Below are 15,852 nucleotides of genomic sequence, written 5' to 3'. Positions count from 1 at the left end.
CCATAAGGTTACACCAGGTTCAGTACCATTCGCAATAAAAGTATGGCCACATCCTAACTCAAGTTTGAAACCCAGGCAGTCTGCTTGCAAAAACCCATGGGAACTCACCTTTGGATAAGGTCTGGATAGAGCTCTGATGATCATACACAAGGGTACACTCACTGTAGACAAATTTTTCAAATCCAGTTTCCAAGTTCCCTTTAATTCCTCTCCAAATAATTTACCAGAGTGTTATGTTAATTCCTTTAATTCTTTCATAATTCTGCCCTGCAAGCCATGTAATAATTATTGTGCTCTGAGTATCTTTGCTGTGACCCATTCATGACAGCTTTGTTTTATAGCTTCTTCGAGGTTCAGATAATTTGTGCCCAACACAAGAGGAAGGGATCTTCATTTTGGCCCTTAAATACAGCACACAAACTCTACATTTGTGCTAAGACAGACAGTAATTCCACCGTGAAATGAAGAGATTAGAAGTTTCAGGAAAAGACGAGGAATCTCTTGAACAAAAGGACTATATTGATTTCCTGTACCTGATGAAAATATTAAACATGAAGCTCAAGCTCTGTAAAAACACTCAAGTTAACAGACCTGTGACACAGGTAATGAGGCATATTGTTTCACTCTACCAAGACTTAAATTTTGTTACTCCTTCTAGGCTTACAACATTAACCAGCGCTTTGGTGAAACACTCATTTCAAAAAGCAAAGAAATCCATCATTACATCTGTTTATTCAGTGTAAGTCTAGAGATTTTCTTTTTATAAATCACATTTTGCAGAATTATACCAAGTTGATGCCCAGTTTTATGAAAGCTTCAAGAATTAGCAGAGCTTGTTTTGGGTTAGAAATTTCTCAGAATGATGATTTGGAATCCAACTCATTCTCATTCCACATACCATTTCTGCCACTGTTCAAGGGCAGAGGGGTAAGCTTCTGAGAGAAAGAGACCGACATTTGACCCCTGTGAAAGTTGGTTCAATTCATTTGTTTATGTGATGTTTCCAAAACTCAGTTTAAACACAGTAGGGACCTTGATAATGCAAGTTAAGAGCAAACTCTTCAGTAAAAATTCACTGACCAACTTCAATTCTCCAACTTGAATAAGAACCTTTTCCTAAGCCAATGCTGAGGTCCTGGTCCCTCTCCCTGCCTCCATCCTGCCCCATCTCTGTCTTGTACCTTCCTAGATACTTAACAGAACTGCACAACATTTCCATCCTTAGGAGTTAGAGGTCAGGTGACTAGCCGAGTATCCAAAAACCCAATCATACCCACACAGAAAGTCTAAGTCGCTAACATGAACTGTCAACTGATCCTCTGGACAAGCCGTACACTGCTGTGAGTTGTAACAGAAAGAGGAACACAGTGGACCTCCATAATCCAACCTCCACAGCTGAAATACATGCAGACATAATCATCAAGATACAGTGCACAGAGGCAGTGCTGGGAACAGAAAATCACTAAGACAACAAAATCAATATATTTGCATATCCATTGGTTGAGTGTTTTATTCCTTAAAGCGCTGGAAAATGGATTAAAGAAACAATAATATCGAGAGTGAAATAAAAGCAGAATGATGCAGATCAAAAACAATATAAACTTTTATCTAAAATTTACAGTGGAGGCAATTCACAAACACTGAAGTTATATTCTCAGCTAGTTCCAAACTAATATGAAACATATATTTTTTGTTTTCTGCACAGCATTTCCAATAGTGCTTCTACACTTGATCTCAGCCAAAAGACCAAGAAGTGATCCAATAGTGCTTTTTACCAGATACCGTTCATTCTGGTCCACCAAGGTCAAAGTAACAATTCCAAAGACATTTATCTCTTCTGAGATTTTATCTGCTTCTGAATACAACAATCTTTTCACTTTTCAACTCATAATCACTAAAATCCTATTTCCTTATCAGCTTTTCTCAAAACATTTTAATAAACACTGCCCAATTTCATTAACCTCTGAAAGAATATAATGTTAAGAAATATTATAATTTATTACTGTGCTCCAGGATTATGGTAGGACATATCAATATATTCCTCTAAAGTGCACGAAGCAAGCATTTGGTTTTCACAGATAAAAATGTGCCCCAAAGCAGGTGAAATTGGTAGGAGTAAATGGGAGCACAGGTTTATCAGACTACCAAATCACTGTAGTGCATTCCTCCAGGGAGTGGAGCAAATGATATTTTGGCATGCTGCTGTTGATAAAATGAGTATGCTGTATACATGTATATATTTCAGAATACATTACCCTCAAAAGTGCTTTCATTAACATAACTCATAAAGCTACTCTGCAATACATCTTAAGCACAGATAAACATCCAAAAGTCTCAGAGAAATGTAATACTGAACTTTAAAAGCCAGGGGATTTCTCAACTGCAATGCTCAGGACACTTTTCAGAGGACAATTCTTTGTTGTGGAGACTGTCCTGTGCACTGCAGAGCTGTTGAAAAGCACCCTGGGCAGAAGATCACTGGCTGCCTGACTCTGTCTCTATCCTTCCAAGTTTTTGTTTTCTAAGGAAGCAGTATCCCTTGCTTTAACCCACTAAATGACAGTAGCATAACACCCTGGTCTCAGCTATGACAATCAATGTGCCCAAATACTGGTACAGAGAGTAAAACAACACTCAATGATAAATTACAGTGTGAGCTCAAATACCCAAGAACATATAACTTAGGACTGTAGTAACTCCAGGAAACAGCTCTGCCAAATCTTTGTTGAGTGGAGAGGTCCCTGACAACACACCACAGTGCCCCAAGAGGAAGCACTTGTGGAAATGAACGAAATGCACAGAATTCAGAATATGACCATCTATTTCACTATGTGGAGAACATTAAATACTGTCTCAGTTTCTGCACAAACATAAGCATGCTCACTATGTCTGAATCAATATCCAAACAGCATTTTTTATCTAGATCCTCCTCCAAACTTGACAAGCCTATGCTGGCCAGATATTTAGACTCAAATTCAGTAATATGCACAATATTGCCTCGAGAAGTGTTGAAGTAGTAAAATCAATAAAACAAAAAAGGAAAAATAACACTCTATTCAATATTGTAACTCATTTTGAACTGATTGATTTTTCAACATCTTCAACAGGCTTATAAAGTAGGCATGACTTCTCTGCATTTTATAAATGCAGAAACAGAGGCAAATAATATTCAAGTAACTTGCCCACACTGTTGTGGCACTGCAAAGTGTGACAGATGAATGTGTTTTCCCAGATACACTAGTGGGGAGCTGGGTCAGAACCAGAATAGTTAGGACCTGAACCATACTACGATATGAGATGCTTGGGTTGCAAGCAAAGATTTGCTTACTGAGCTACAATGCCAGCCCCATATTTTCCGTCTTGAGTAAAGAATTTGCATAGGCCTTGGTTAAAATCTCATGAAGACAGAGCCATTCTGGTTAAAGTGATGCCCTGGTATCCTTGTCTAGGTTACCTGGCATGAGCGATCTTCAACAAACATTCTAGTTGTGGAACACCAACACTTTCTCCTGACTGATTCACATCCATCTTTTCAGAAGTGTGATTTATAATTCTGCTAGACACCATCATAAGCTCTGAATTGCAAAGTTTCAGAATCTAATATTTTCCCAGTTTTGAAAATTGAATCTCCTAGCACAATTCCCCCCATGATTTTTCCAAGATCGTTCCCAAGCGGTGTATCATAACATTGGCATGTTCTTTCAACATCCTCAGGAATTTAAGTAACTAAAAGAAGCCATGATTTAGAGATAAAGCAGGCAGCTGCAGCATCCTTGTTCCACCTGGCAAACTGGGGGTACTTTGTGTCAACTAGATGGTGAGAGCAAGATGGGACTGTAAGAAAGCCCCAGGCCCAGAAGAGATGCTGGAGTAGATGGTCTTCTATGAAGGGGTTGTTGTTCTCTTGCATTCTGACATATAGCAGATGGTTGGCCAAAACTGGCTGCCCATAGTGAGATATGCTCAAACTTTCCCAACTCCTTTGAATAGGTAAAGTTTTAGCACTCACAGTGTGCCTTTCATGAAGTCACCAAGTTTTTTTAAAAAGGATTAAACACCAACCTCAGTGCTAACAAAAATTTAAGAACAGTTCACGCAGTATATATAAACCATGAGAGGGCTGTGCTGACACAAGATTCAGCCACTACAGACCCACGGTTTCATCCCGCTCTGGGTTTTCCAGCGATAAAGTCTGAGCTGTACTTCATGGGAGGAGGAAGAATACAATTTGATTCAGGCAGAAAGCAACAGAGTAAACAGAAAGGTTGGCAACTCCAAAGCAGCCACATGTGTCAACTGGCTCATCAAGAGGCGGACTTGCTCAGTTAATATTTGAAAACCAAGAGGTTCCAAAGTAAACATATCATTCCTTGAACTTTGATATTTTGGCACTGTAATAATAAGGAGCTCCTGAATCACTCAGATGCATTCTCTGAACCAAGAACGTCCTCTGGATCATTTCACACAGAAAAATTAACGCTATTTTAGGAGTGACTGAAGCCACACGGGAAAAGTAACAACCTTTAAGCGCTAACTTCTAACGTAAACTAGCTGTGAAATTTAGAGCACATTATGTAACCTGAGACTCTTTCCCTGTAAGACAGGATAATACCTCCACTTTCTAATACTGGCAAAAACTACATGAATTGATAGATGAAAAGAATTTCAGTGTCTGAGAAATGGAGATACTGAAACGCTCAGCTTTGTCACAATTGGTAAAATTCATCAAACTCCAACTCAATTATGTTTTCAGATTTTGGATATCTTAGATGACTTGATATATTTTCCTATTCTCACCACCTGTGGGGGCTTGTCCAACTGCCCCATGAACTTGAGAACACAGGCTTTCAGGCCTCTTCCCTTTGTTTCTTACAAGGAAGAGAATTTCAGGTAATCACCTTTCACAGAGGCACTTAATCAGGTAAACGCAAAGCAACTGAGCGTAACAATTAGCCCATGGGCTTGAAAACTGTTCCCAGGAGGCAATGGCAGTAAACTCAAGTTTCCAGCATTTTAATTATTCCATTTAGATGTTATTTTTTCTAGAAGTTTCCCACATGACCCTAAAAAGAAAGAAAAGAAGAGAAGAGAAAAGAAAAGAAGGCAGTGGGAAAGACTTTTCTGCCTCTCTCCATGACTGTCTGCATATGGATTGCATCAGGCTGTGGTTTCAAACACGCAATCGTGATACCACTCATAACTTGCTAATTCATACTCATAAATTTATCATTCCACAGACAATTTTCCATCACCTTTTACTCTACCAGGACAACTTCAGCCTGCCTTTTCACACACCATCTAGGTTTCTAGTGATAGGCATGTCTCTGTCACACTGTGACAAGATCATATTACAGGTCTGCTCTCCTCATACCCTAGTCCCCAACATTTGCAAAGTTACCTGTGCTGTACAGATGCACTTGCCAATTTCTTGCATAGAAAAGCAGGTTTTTCAAAGCAGCTCAGTTTCTTTGTATATAATCTGAAAGTGATAGTGTACTTAATGAGACAAAAGTGGAATCATTCGTGGCACTGAGGGGAAAAGACGTTAGGGCTCCTGAACCCTATTTGAGTACAATTTAAGTAAAACTACCCATAGCAAGAGAAATGGGGGGGGGGGGGCAGATGCCATGCCTTTTTCTTTCATATATTTATTTTCACAAATTCCAAAAGAGCATTTACCTAAGCACCCTCAACAGAAAGCACAAGAACATATTACCCTACTCACTACAAAACAAGGGAAGCACGTGCTTCCTCTGGCTCTTGATACCAAACTCTCTTACCAGCTAGCTTCTAAGCAGCCAGAGAAGTTAGCGGAACCATCCTCCACAGAGTCCGCATTTGAAGACGGCAAGGAGCCCCCAAAACTTTAAACCACCAAACTATAAATACAAGCCCATTCTCTCAAAACCTCCATATGGAAAGCAGGCAACATCAAACCTGATCCCTGGAGGAAAGACCACAACAGTCAGCATTTCCCAACACTTGTATGCATGGTCCCATCTTGGGCAGCACCTGCGTAGGGCTTTCTCAGGTGTAAATCGTCCCTGCCTACTCTGTCGTTAGGTGGGATGTCGTTCAAAAGTGAAGTTCCTTTCGCTTTCCTGGAGAAAATACAGCTCTGACTGGGATAGGGCTATTTTCTGGAAGGGAGGAACGGTTCTTTCTGTCAGGTCCCACAGTCTGAGTGCCTTCCCCGAGAGCATTTTAATGAGCCACAGCATCCCAGAAGGAGCAAAACTTACAGTCTCCTGTCTCCAGAAGCTTTGCCTCCTCCCGAAAGTTGCCGGGACTAGAAGTTGCGTGCAGCTCCGGCGCGTTCCGCCTGCTCCAGCACAGACCGCAGGGCAGACAGCAGCGGCGCCGCGCGCCGACCCTCCAGGCCCGCGCGTTGTGACCGCGGCGCGCTCGCCGGCGCCCGGGCCCGGGGACCGAACGGCGGGAGGACGCGCAGAGCTGCTTTCGGACGAGCGGCGCGAGCTGCAACGCTAACTCCAAACTCCGAGGCTCCAGCAGGGAGGCCGCGGGTGTGGCCGGGCAGCCTAGGCTTTTTGGAATGCAGGGTGTGGCCCTCTGCCGCGGCAAAAAAGAAATGAGTCAGCTTGTTCCGTCTTAACCAATAAGCACGTTCACTGTGGGCTAGGGCGGAACTTTCCTTGCTTGATTTATATCAGACTTAGCAGCTTTTTACAGCCTTTTTCCCCCCCTTCGTTAAGCCTTTAACAATTTCACTGTAACTCCCAGAAAATCATAGGCTGTCTTTTAAGATCCCTTAGGAAACAAGGATTAATTTTGCTAATGATATGTGATCAGTGGATGTCTGTTTAGATTATGTTGGTAAAGTTCTGGAGTTAGTTAGGGATTTCAGTGCAAAGTGTGGGATCTGACCTCTGACACTTTTTGTACGACCTTGTTCAAGTTCAATATCCGCAAAGAGGTGGAATAAGCTGCCTAAATCTAATCCTATGTAACCATACGAGCAAAGTGTTAGCACCATGCTGGACATATAGAATGCAAATGTTAAAAGCAAACTGTTTCTTTTCTATTCGCTAGTGTCTGTCCTTTGGCAAGAAAACTAAGAAGTTTTGGGTTTAGGTTTTCTAGACTTGATGTTATTATGCAATGGAAATTTTATTAGTAGCATAAGCCCATAGTTAAGCCAATTTTTTTTTTTCAAAGTAAGGGTGACTTTGTAACTATTTTATCTGGATCATTGTGCCCTTAACATTATTTTTGGAATAGAAATATTTAAAAGGAACTAAGTAGTATGGAATTAACAAGTTATAGAGGATGACACAACTGCTTATTGCTGAGGGTTCATTAAGAAATGAATTGCTTAATACTGCTGGTAGTTTCCACAAGCAAAGAGAAACTTTTCTCAAGTTACAAAATATTTGAAGGAGAGCTCAAATTTAATTTTCTTGTATTTGTTTAGCACAATATTTTTTCAAACACTCATCAACCAAGAATAAGGCACAGAGCAAGACTGAAGCCTTTCCTAAAATGCTACTTTCTCCAGAGCAGCCCCCAGTGTGGCAAGAACACTGCAGCAGAAGCCCAGGCCCCCCTCCCAGGCCCAGTTCCAACAATCAGTGACCAAATGAAGGGCTTCATTCTTTGTGAGTATCCTGGAGCTCTCCAGCTGGGAGACCAAGCTATGGTCAAAAGGAACAAAAATAAGCTAGGCCAATCACCAACATTTATCCTGAGTGGTAGGTAGGTAACCAGAATGTGAACTTGGGCCTGTGAGCTAAATGATACAGGGGACAAACCTTTCAACTCTCATGTTCCTCATAGAGGTAATCTTACTCTCCTAGACACTTTAAATTTTGGACACCAGGGCCCCCTTCCTTTCTCTCTTGACAACTCATTATCAACAAGTGTAATATGAAGGCTTCTTTCCCACCTGGACCAGTTCTTCCATTCCTGGTTCAGGCATGCCTCATTCTCTGACTCCAGGGTCACAGAAGCTGAGTGGCTGCTAACTGCCCTTCCACCTGGAAGGCCTCCCCACACATCAGGACCATCATATGATAAAGGTCAAAGTCCAGTGTGCCATCATGTCATAAACCTCTCCTCTCTCAGTTAAAAGAGCTGTAATTTAATAATGGAGATCAAAAGGAAAGCAATTTGCTTCATTCACATAAATTAATGTGTTTAAGAGCATTGACTTTGTTAAGATTATTACAACTAATTATATGGGATAAATAATATGAGTGACTGCTACAACAAGGAAAGCAGCTCTTTTATAGGAGAAGCCTACATAAAACTCATGTAGATATGAAGTGTGAACAACCTGGCAAGCTTCCTAACACTTCAGTCTGAAAAATACAAGTGTGTGTGTGAGTGTGTGTGTGTGTGTGTAGACATGAATGGATATTTTCAGACATGGTAGAGGAAGGGAAGGGTAGCACTTATAAATGCTCCTCTATTTATGGTGGTGTTATGCTCTGAATACTTTATCATTAATTGAAGTTATCTAAAATATATCTAAAATATATGCAATACACTTAACTTCTCAAACTTCTCATCTTAACACAAAACACTAGTATATTGGTTACCTTCCTCATCACATGACTGACTCTGGAGGGCCCAGCTCTCTGTCACTGCCCAGGATCATGAGAAGGTATTACACTGCATACTGCTGGCCCATGAAAAGATCAAAATCTAAAATACACTTCCTGCTAATGCAAACTGCTTTCATGCCACTGAAGTCAAAGCCACTGAAGTTAAATGGAACTCTCCTGCATTGGGGAACATCTGTCATTTGTTTAAGATTTAGCCAAGCCTAAAATTCAGAGTAGGAGCTCCCTACAAGGCTCCATTACTGGTAACGCAAAGCACTGGAAAGGTGTTTCCAACAATTTTTGGTATTTCAGAAAACACTACCATTTCCAGTGGAGCCAGGACATTTTCACACACACACACACACACACACACACACACACACACACACACACACACACCAAATTCATTAATCTTAAAAAAGGGTAATCCTTTCTAGGATGCCTTTGTGACCTAAAATCAAAGAAAGCATAAGGTACAAAGGATCTTCAACAGTTATTAAAAAAAGAAAGTAAAGAAAACAAGTGGCAATTAATCCATAGTTCCCCTGCATCACACTAAGGAGTCTTTCAAACACTGACTTCCATTTCTCCATCCCAATATTTTAAAAGCCCTCTGCAAAATCTCCCACTGGTTTCCATGTACCCCACCCCCCACCATGCTTTCCTTTTGATGATGCCCAGTTCACACTGTTTTCTTTTTTTTTTTTTAAGATTTCTTTATTTATTGTAAAGTCAGATATACAGAGAGGAGGAGACACAGAGAGGAAGATCTTCCATCCAATGAATCACTCCCCAAGTGAGCGCAATGGCCAATGCTATGCTGATCCAAAGCCAGGATCCAGGAACCTCTTCCAGGTCTCCCACACGGGTGCAGGGTCCCAAGGCTTTGGGCCATCCTCGACTGCTTTCCCAGGCCACAAGCAGGGAGCTGGATGGTAAGTGGAGCTGCCAGGATTAGAACCAGGCGCCCATATGGGATCCCAGCATGTTCAAGGTGAGGACTTTAGCTGCTAGGCCACGTCGCCGGGCCCTACATTGTTTTCTACTGTGTATTCACTCACTTTTCTCTGGCAATCCTTGCTTGCAGCCCAATTCCTGGGGGTCTCCTCTGGCAGTACCTTATTTATGCCTCTATTTCTCAGCTAACTTACAGATTCTTAGCATCTTCCTTCTTCTAGAGTTCCCTGACCTTTCGGTCCTTCTCCAAGTAGCAAAAGCCCATCCAAGGCAGACCATGTTTCTAAGGCTTTGCATCCCCCAGGGCCTGGCAGGTTCTGAATAAATAGTCATTGTTGCTGATAGAATGATGTTTAAGTTATATAACAGCCACAAAGGAGAATGGAAAACTTCCTTTGACTAATGACATATCAAGAATAAACAAATATTATAGCTGTTCAAACCAGTTGGCAAGCAGAACTCAAGCAACAGATGCATTTTTTACTCTTCCAGAAAAGTTCCAACAATGCAAAATGCTACTGAGAAAGCAAATCCTCATTTCCTAAAAGGAAGTGGAGTTTACAAAACACTGTCATCCCATAAAATCTCAATTCCCCAAACAATGATCCCCTGCAGATAACACAGGCACAGGAAAAGGCATTTCGTCTTCCCTTTTATGTAAGGGGCATACACTCGACAATTTTGCCAAAATACTTCATGTTAGTGTCCTAACCACAAACACCTACCTGTTTACCTACCTACAAGTGTTCCTAACCATAAGTGGTACCAAAGGACATTTATTTAAAGTAACTAGTAAGTACCCGAATCAAATTAGGTACGTATTTGTTTAAATACTTTAAAGTCAAAAGCTGTGGGGTGTTTGCATGAAAGTCTCCATCCAGTAGTATCTACTGATTAGCATTAACACAGTTCTGATTTTATAGAGATCAGAAGAAACATAACCACTATTCTCAAGAACCTACGTCATAAATCAGATGTTCTGCTATACAATTAAATGCTTTATTATAATTGCCCATGACAAAGACACTGACTTCTTAAATAAACATTCCAAGTAAAAACAACCAAATGAATTAGTCAGTGCTATTTAACTGGCAGGCAACAGACATGGCAGCTGAAACACTACAGGCAAGCTGCAACATTAATTCCGAATAGCTCAGCCACTGGAAAGACAGAGTAAGGTGGGCATTAGAACCCAATGAAAATAGTACTCCATGAGGAAAAGATGGCATCTTTGCTTCCACAGATTTGTTCTCCTCTCCTGAAGCTTGCCTTCTGCTACTTAACTGCCAGTTCTGCTATGAAGAAGGACTACTAGTCCTCCTGTACAAGACTATAATTTTCAAAAAATTCAAGAACTCACACTGGTCTGTTTTGGTAGCATGCATCCATGACTGGGTGGTCTACCTTAGGACACCTTGTTACATTGACTGGTGGCAAGAATAATTAAGTTCTCTTGAAAAAGATGGTTTCAGTTTCCAAAGATAGAGAGAATTGCTCATCTGTATGCTGAAAAACTACCCATCAAGGATTTCCATTTTACGCCTAATGTGAGAGTTTTTGCAAGCAATCTTCAACCTGGTAATAAATCACAATCTATAAGTTCACTTCTAGAGTCTAAACTCAATGAACTCTTATGTGACACTGTACATTCTCTTATGACAAAATATCTATATTGCAGACAGTGGATTCTCTGGCCAGTCCATAAAAATATAGTTAACTGGTGATTTATTGGAATATCAATATTTCTAATATTGCATACAAACTCAATTTGTAAAAATTGTTCCTCAAGGAAAATGTATTTGAAAATTCCAACTATAACAAGAAAGCAAGCTCAGTTTAATTGAGTACTAATAAAATAGTGACTTCAGTTTTACACAATTATTTTACATTTAATGCATATGCAACAATGCAAGACAGGTGTTAACAGCTACACTGTCCCCATGAGAAAACTGAATCTAGCACACTATATACATCCAGTCAATCATCAGTTTTAGTCAGAGCTAGCTTCTAAACCAGAAGTCAGCACCAAAGCTGAGACAACTGTATTTAAGAGTCAGAGCAGCCAGACAGATGTGAGCTTAAAGTGAAGAGACAATGAGTGTTTCAGATTGAGTATGTGAAACAATACAGGACTGACTAGTGGGATAGTGAAGCAAATTAACCAGACTTGAATCTTCAAGCAGAAGGCACCTCTCTACAGCTGAATAAAAGAAAATACTTCTCTAGGTAAGTACTCAACTACCTTGACATGTGTACTTACATTAAGATCAACTAAAAAAACAAGGATTTTAAATGGCATTATTATTTTTAAAATCTATTTTACCTATTTTTAAAAAGAAGGTATTGCCTATGTTAAAAAATACATGCCTAAAAGTGTTTAAAGTGTCTCAGATTTGCTAATATAAATGAAATGGACATGTCTAGCAACACAGATAACAATAATACTCATGAGTTTTACGTTTAGTTTTTTCCATACTTTTAAAGTGCTTCCCAATTAGCACTGCTAACGTCCATAACTTAGTAAAAGATATTTTAATAAAAAGGCATGGACCATGAATTAATCCAATCTCATCTGTTCTAGAACTATTCCTTGATCTGGTACATTCTTGTGGTTACCCAGATAACTGTTCTCTCTCCTCCATGTCCTATGAATTTATATAACTTTTATCACATCTACCATATGTGGTTTGAAATTGTAACTTTCTATGTTTAGGGTTGACTATCAACTCCTACAGTATAAGAAGTTTGCCTGAGTTGTTTTGGATCCACTGTCAAAACCTGTTGACTCCTAAGTACCCAGCCAACCACTGAGTTTGTCAACTGAATATAACAAGACTAAAGACTACATGCCCTTCAGAGCTCTCTGCAGGAAAAGTCAATTATATTGGGGATGTTCATAAATAGCCCAAAGTCCACTCTGGGCACACAGATGATAACATATTTGTATAAATCAGAATTTGTTATCTTGATAAAATCTCTGCAATTACCATTCCAATATTTGCTTTCAAAGCTACCAAAAACATCCTACTGAACTTGAGGAGGGCACAGGAATTATTTCATAACCTAAAGGCAGGTCTCAGATATAATATGAGCTTTCACATAAAAAGGGCAAGAATTACTTTGTAATATTGTAATAATCCCCTAACTCAGCAGAACTATAAACACCTTTTGTTTTAAGAAGAAATAAAGGAAATGAATGCTTTGTGAGTCTGATTCAGGGAACTGGCACAAATGAATGTTTTGAAATATCCAAGCACTCTTTTAACATTCAACAAAGTGTTTTAAGAAGTAGGTGGGTGAGTGTAAAAACAAAAATAATCAGCACAATCTTACTTGTTCCTTAGCAATTTCAGGCTTCAATTGTTCCTTTCTCAAGAGTAAATTAGAGAACTGAAGGAGAAACTAGCTCCAGAAAAAACATTGAGATACCTGATCCACTTTCCTTTCTTCTTTCAGGTTGCTGGCTAATACTTTAAACAAGTCAAGATGAACTTCAAACTGCCTAGGATCCTCTTTTAGGAGGCAACTTACTTGTCACCAGGAACTCACTTTTCAGTCAAATGCAAAGATGCATGCCTAGGTTTTTCCTACTGGAATTTGAATGGGAAGGAGCCAGGGGAAGGAACAAGAGGGAGTTAGGGGTAGCCCACAGTGTAATCCATCTCCCTGTGTTCATGCTCCACGGCCAGAACAGGCCAAGACAGAACATAGCCATCATCTCAAAAACTTCCTTCTGTCCTCAAAAAATAAGTCAGTACTTCTTTATAAGGATTTTTTAAAACTCATAGAAAATATGCATTATGAAAAAAAGGTGTACACTTCAAAAGTTTCTGCAATAAACTTATGTTTCAATTATATTTTTCTATGAATTTGTTAATATCTCCTCATATGTTCAATTCCAGAAGCTTCATGAGCATAAAAGCTTGGATCATGCCAATTACTATTTTAAATCAAGCCTTACTTTTATCAACCAAATCAAACTTTTACCACCAGGGCCAAAACAGACAACTGAAAAATTGTGGCTTCCAAATGTCCTTTTCAATGACAAACTTATAATCAATGTGTGCCACAAGCAGGGACCACCAGTTCACTAGAGCCAAGTGTTCATTTCTCAGGAAATTTAGCAAGTTCATTATAAAGCATAGACATAACTAACAGTAAAATTATGTAAGCTTAAAAATTTTTTAATATTACTAAAATTGAATGTAATGATAAAATTATTTCCTCATAATTACTTTATTACTCATGCTACTGATGCTATTTGCAACTAATGCAGTATGTAATTGGTAGAAAAGAATGTAATCGTATGTACAATCTTCAGTGACTTTCCTTTACAATTGGAAATCAGACAAAGTGGCAGTATTTACAATATTGGAACTGGCAATACTAGAATCCCTCTGGCATAGTCTTCTTGTTTACCTGTATATACCCCCTGCAATGTTAACTGTCACTAAATCTAGCTGACCAATCTTTAGTGTTAGAATAAGACCTTACAAATTATAAGTCATAGTACAAATGTAAAGAAAGAAACTTCACTTACTGTAGTCCTAAAATATACCAACCATGGCACAAATTACTATCCACAGCCCCTTATTTCAAAAAAATTCATTATCAAATCCAATATAAACATGAGTCAACTGATGTTTTGAACGCTTGAATAACAACTAAATGTACAAGGCCAAGAGTGAAATCTAGAAATGTCTGACTCAAAATTAACTGATCTTTCCATTAAGTTAACCCATGCATTCATGTTGTCATCATAATGTCATCATAATAATCAAAATGAACTATGTGTAAGGATCAGATAATTCACACTAATGTTTCTAACATGTAAAAAGTGACATACATGAGATATATGGAGCAAGGGTCAAGCAAGAGCTCATGTTATTCATATTCACCAAGTTTACTCATATTTATTTCTAAATTATGGCCACAAAAGGTATCTAAGTGAGAAATGGAGTACAAGGAAGTGCTAAGACCAGAAATCTTGCATTTCAGAAGGGTCATTCCAAGCTTAGCTACTGACCCCAAGAAAGTGATCCCTTTTCAGTTTTTAAAAATCGTAGGTTCTAGCCACCCAACCAATGTAATCAAAATAATATACCCCACACCAGAAAATATACATATAGATATGTATGTACAGACTGACATGTTATAAATTTCCTTTTGTGTAAGAAAATATTTTAGGTGTAAGAAAATATGTTGCATTCAAGTTACTCTTCTTTTTATTACTTTAAGTTATGTGATATTGATTTTTTTACCATGATTTCTTAAGAAAAATTTAATCATTAATCAAAATAATTCCAAAGGCTTAACGAAAATGCACTTACAAATTATTTTTTAAAAATCTTGTCATCTTGGCTTCCTAAAAGCTACTGGCTTCTTCCATTGTTTCAGTATATTTCCATCACCTGTCAGGAGAAAAAGAATCTGATCAGTTGCATGTTTCATGAAGGCCATCTCTTGGTCTCCACTACATTTGCCTTTTCTTTGAAGTCCAGCCTTCTCTTTCCTTTATTTCCCCTCAAAACAAAAAAGGAAAGAGTACAATAACATAGGTCACCTTTGAGAGGAAAAAGATAAAGAACAGTGTTGTCATTGTTTGGATGAGGAACTCAAAACACTGTCCATTATGTGTTCAGGAAAGTGATTTTAATTTTGTTTCCTAGGAGCCAGATTACCAATGTAACTCACTGCTCTCTGTACCTCCTCTTCCCATCACCCCCTCCCATAATTAGTTTCAAAAGTGAGTGAATAAATTGCCTGGGGAGGATCAGCTTAGTGGTTCCCACAACTTGGAGGAAGACAAGGGCCTCCCTCCTACAGCAGCCAGCTTCCACTCACTAGCCAGAACAAGGGTTGCCTGTTTCCGAGGGCCAGTTGTCTCTCCCTACTTCTCTCTAATGGTCACTGGGGAACTAGTCAGAATTCCTAGTGTTGAATTCATGTTTTAGCTTTAAAGCCAGAAATATGGACACTTATGAAAGCTCTCCAATCCTGCTTTATTAGCATTTAATCTGATTTCCTTTTAATTCTTGCTATTTCTCAAACTGCTTAAGATGTTAAGGAATGGGAAGATGAGTAATCAAGTAACCAAAACCACCAACATCTTTCAAAACACATCACACAACACAATCCTACCACTTACTAGCCTTGTGATCTTGAGAGAATCATCCGTCTTCTACTAGTCTCAATGTCTTCATTTCTAAAAGATTAACTATATCCTTCTACATTGTATGGAGGCAAAGATAACAACAGAATATCTATATTAGAACAATACAGTATATCATATATATATATACACAATGCAATATATCATTTATATGTATAT

The 15,852-nt window shown here is 39.0% G+C and overlaps 1 protein-coding gene across 2 annotated transcripts in view; it reads right to left on the bottom strand.

Annotated features, from left to right (window-relative positions):
* Positions 1 to 14,932, bottom strand: part of SGMS1 (sphingomyelin synthase 1) — an 89,748-nt gene extending 74,816 nt beyond the window's left edge. The window contains exon 1 of one of the 2 annotated variants that reach the window (XM_040975776.1): positions 14,852 to 14,932. The gene's annotated coding sequence lies outside the window, so the exon portion shown is untranslated. Of the gene's footprint in view, positions 1 to 6,242; positions 7,162 to 14,851 lie in introns of those variants that run through there. The other variant, XM_040975777.1, reaches the window with a different exon arrangement.
* Between the last annotated feature and the right edge of the window lie 920 nt (positions 14,933 to 15,852).

This window comes from Ochotona curzoniae, unplaced genomic scaffold, assembly GCF_017591425.1.
Source record: "Ochotona curzoniae isolate NIBS_2020 unplaced genomic scaffold, NIBS_Ocur_1.0 contig_2692, whole genome shotgun sequence".
Lineage (NCBI taxonomy): Eukaryota > Metazoa > Chordata > Mammalia > Lagomorpha > Ochotonidae > Ochotona > Ochotona curzoniae.
Note: the sequence above shows the minus strand (reverse complement) of the source record. Positions and strands in the feature narration are given on the sequence as shown.